This window comes from Podarcis filfolensis, assembly GCF_964270895.1.
Source record: "Podarcis filfolensis genome assembly, chromosome: 5".
In the NCBI taxonomy this organism is placed as follows: Eukaryota; Metazoa; Chordata; class Lepidosauria; order Squamata; family Lacertidae; genus Podarcis; species Podarcis filfolensis.
The window spans coordinates 67,740,802-67,745,414 of NC_139608.1; positions in this window are offsets into that span (position 1 = coordinate 67,740,802).

Here is a 4,613-nt window from a genome sequence, read left to right on the forward strand (position 1 = left end):
TAACATTTGCTTGATGTATCATCTAAACTCCCTGCAAACAAATCAAAATGAATGCCCAATAAATAGCCTAGGTCAGGGGTCAGCAAACTTTTTCAGCAGGGGGCCGGTCCACTGTCCCTCAGACCTTGGGGAAGCAGACTATATTTTTTGGGGGGAATGAACAAATTCCTATGTCCCACAAATAACCCAGAGATGCATTTTAAATAAAAGTGCATATTCTACTCATGTAAAAACACCAGGCAGGCCCCACAAATAACCCAGAGATGCATTTTAAATAAAAGGACACATTCTACTCATGTAAAAACATGCTGATTCCGGGACCGTCCATGGGCCAGATTGAGAAGGCAATTGGGCCGGATCCGCCCCCCGGGCCTTAGTTTGCCTACCCATGGCCTAGGTTGTCTAATCTCACAAACAAATCACGATGAACGCTCAATAAATAGCAAGGTTGTCTGGAAGCAACTTTACAAAAGTCCTGGCAGCTACTAGTACGGATTATGAAAAACAGGACAGGTCATTTCCTCCTCTGCTCAGTTGACAACTTGTTCGTGGTAGCGCTAAAAGAGACAGTTTCATCAGGCCAGCTGAATGCTGATGTCCTAACGGAACAATCTCCCCAACCTGCCCCGTGTGCTGTTTGGGGCGTTCTCTCAACCCTCCAGAGAAGATTTGGGGAGGGTGCGTGAGGAGAGTCTCATGCTAGTGAAAAGCCTTGTGCTGTATTCCACTAGCGCAATGGGACTCAACCCTCTCCAAATCATGTTCATTTTGATGTCTGAAGTGACCCTATCTGTGTACAAGCATGGAACACCTGCCAAGGGCTTACATAAGAGGTGGAGAGACTGTGGCCCTCCAGACAATGTTGAATACCAGCTCTCCTCAGCCAGCATGACTAATTGCCAAGGATGATGGAATCTGTAGCCCGGCAACATCAGAAAGGTCATGGATTCCTCACCTCTCTTACAGACATTTAATTGAGAGGAGTTCCAATTACTTTACTGCCCTACCAAACCAAATAGTTTGACAGTGAATGTAGTCTTCTAGTTAAACCAGTTTATCATTTTTGGCCGGATGTTTTTGCTCCATTCTCTCTACTCCTTTTAAACACACACCCTGCAAACAGGTATCAAAAACCTGCTGGTTCAGGAGGCAGCTCCCGCTGATTCACTGGGCCAGGAGCTGCTTTTAACTTCGGCAGGTCGTAAGTGACACAGCTGCTGCCATTTTGAAAGGACAGTGAGAGAATTGTTGCTCCCGCCCAAGAATGGCCAGGCTTGAAGAGAAGGAACAGGCCAGTGTTTATTAGCAACCCGAATAGCAACAGAAGAGCATCCGTGGGAGGGTTTGTATTCAACACAGTGTGCAAAAAAATGACTCGGGAGGAAGGCGGGAAAGCCAGCTGCTTATAGGATCGTTATCTTTTCATTAAAATTCTGTGCAAAAATGAATTACAATTACAACTAGCAGGAACTATGTAAGGACATAAAGCGCAAGCCGCCAGAGATTACTTAGAAGCTCTAATCCTTTCTCGTGCTCACCACCCGTTTAGATGCAAAAAACCCATGGAAGGCGCAAAGAGAGGAAACGGCAGGGGGCTAAAAACCTCTAATTCAAGCATCTCATGCATGGCAACAAGATGCATGCACAGTGAAAAGAGGAGGGCTACAGCTAAATGAAGCAGCTGGATTGCTCTTCTCAGAGGCTTCAATGGTGCCTGTTTCCTAGGCAGTTAAAATAACTTCAGAGCAGATTTCTATAGTAACAGGCATTAGTAAAAGTACTGGGTGGGGGATATAAGATATTTGAAGGGATATTAGATATTTATATCCAGCGCTTTTTTTCTAAAAAAAAAAATGTTTAGGGATACTCTTATTTTGACTAAAGAAAACCACCATTTTATAGTTCGAATTGGGAAAAATAAATACAGTAAATGGACAAAAGTACAAAGATCCACAAAATGTCTAGGGGTCTGCATACCCCTGCGTGTCCCCCATGTAAGCTTGGACTCACCAATGGCTTTTGTTTGACACACAATGTATTTCTGCACTCTGCTGCAATGTATGTATGTATGTATGTATGTATGTATGGGTATCTATGTTTATTCCAACAGATATGTCATGACTTTATAGATGTCTTTCGTTTTCCCAACCCCATCCCAAAACCCCCCACAAAATCTGATTTCCCCTGCCTCCCAGAAACTTCTTTTCATAATATCCATGTCTTTACATGCCCTAAATATTGTAAGAGTAATATATCACAGCACAGATTATAGAACTGCCATTAGGTTCCCTCCCACACAAAGCACTTACAACTTTACAAGGATTTTCTTTTCTTGTCTTTTCTTTCTAAAAAACCATAATAATAATAGTAAATCAGGGCATCAGCTTTAATCTGCCTTCTGACTGCTGTGAAAAGATAGATGACTCCAATTGTGTGAAAGACACCAACAGCTCAGCAATTAGGATCCTAATTAATAATGACTGAGCACAGTGCTTCCAAACATATTGAACCATCCATTCTATCATTTTCCAAATTCTGGAAGTTCAGTGGGAAGCTAGATAGATTTTTTAAAAAATGTGTCTTTTTGTCAGTGAATGTCATGTTTCCTCCTGTGCTGCCAGAATCCCAGGCGTTCTTCACTTTTCACCACCAACTGCCATTTCTTGCAACTGCAGAACTATCTGCATTGTCCCTGGCAAGGCCAATTTAGCTTTTATTCTATTTTCCTCTTTTTTATAGGAACGAACATAAGATGAGAAATGCCTGGTCTGGCCAATAGCCCATCTAGTCCAGCATCCTTTTCTCTTCCCACAGTACATGCTGACCATGGAGGTAGGTCACAGGAGAGGCAGAATATTTTATACCCTATCCTTAATGTGGATTCAAAAGCGTCAGTGTGTATTGGAGGCATGTATCAGCTCTGCATGCGGGCCAAATAAAGAGGTGAATCATGGTGATTTGGAGGTCTCTCCTCCCTCTCCCAGCTAAAGTGCAATGCTGATAAACACTGAGTCATCAAGGAACCCCAAAAGCCAGAAAGTCCTTGTTGCTCTGCTTTTCTGTGTACAGTGGTACCTCGGGTTACATACGCTTCAGGTTACAGACTCCGCTAGCCCAGAAATAGTGCTTCAGGTTAAGAACTTTGCTTCAGGATGAGAACAGAAATCGTGCTCCGGTGGTGCGGCGGCAGCAGGAGGCCCCATTAGCTAAAGTGGTGCTTCAGGTTAAGAAGAGTTTCAGGTTAAGTACGAATTAAGTACTTAACCCGAGGTACAACTGTACAGGCACTACGGGTGGAAAACTATCAGTTTTGGTTCTCTAAGGACCCAAGCTCAAGAGCGTTCTCTGGTCCCGTGCAGTGGCGTAGCGTGGGGGGTGCAGGGGGGGCCGGCCGCACCGGGCGCAACATCTGGGGGCTAGGGTTAGGGGGCGCAAATCCAAGGTTAGGGGCGCAAATCCACGGGTTAGGGGGCGCAAATTACTTGCCTTGCCCTGGGTGCTGACAATCCACGCTACGCCACTGGTCCCGTGGCTTCCAGTAGCTAGTAATCAAAAGCATTACTGCCTCTGACTATGGAGGCCCAGCATAGGCATCATGGTTAGTAGCCATCAACAGCCCTCTCCTCCATGAATTTGTCCAACCGTCTTTGAAAGACACCCAGGTTGCCTGCCTCCTGTGGAAGCAAATTCTGTGAAGAAATGTCTTCTTCTGTCTGGCCTGAATCTTCCAACATTCAGCTTCATTGAAAGTCCTTGAGTTCTAGTGCTATAAGAGAGGGAGAAAACCTTTTCTCCATCCACTTTTTCCATGCTTTCCTTAATTTTATAAACATCTCTCGTATGTTGCCTCTTCAATCTATTGCAGCTATTATTGAAAAATACAAACACTCCCCTGTTCTCTCAGAAAGCCCTATCTTTTCAGGCTGTGTTATGTTCTATGCAGCCAGACAAAATTGTTACTTGTTGAGCATTTCAAGCTATATTTTCCAGTCCTGCTCTCCCACCTTGTTTTTTCCAGCTAAGTCACCTGGTAACGTTTAGCAATGTGCATGCTTAGACTCAGATGCTGAGCTTATGTTCCCGTTTGATGGACGGTCTCAGCTCTCCTCACAGTTTTGTACTAAAGACCCTGTTTGCTCAAACATTCACACGGTACTAAAAATACCCTTGATATTGCAGATCTGGTAGATATTTCCCACCTAGGATTTCACAGCAGAGGGCAGTGCAATGAACCCAAATCTTTCCCCAGCATATCTTCTAATTATCACCAGGGATGCTTTTCCAAGGACATGCTGTTCTGTTCTATTTTGATTTTTATGCCAAAGCTGTCACCATGGTATCTTCACTTCTTGGCGACTTATTGACCCTTCTTGGTAACATGTTCTTTTCCTTCACCACTGAAGAACAATACAACAGGCCCACTGCACGTGCCCAAAGAATTGAGCCAAGGACAGCTACTCATAGATCCCCCATCTACTTGACTTCAGGAATAAGTACCCTCATGTGGTCCATCTGTTGCATGAAACAGAACTCTGCAGGCAACCTCTTATCAGTCTTGAAAAGCATCTGAGGCCAGCCTGGTTGGAGCCTCCAGGTGTGGGTTAAGACTACTC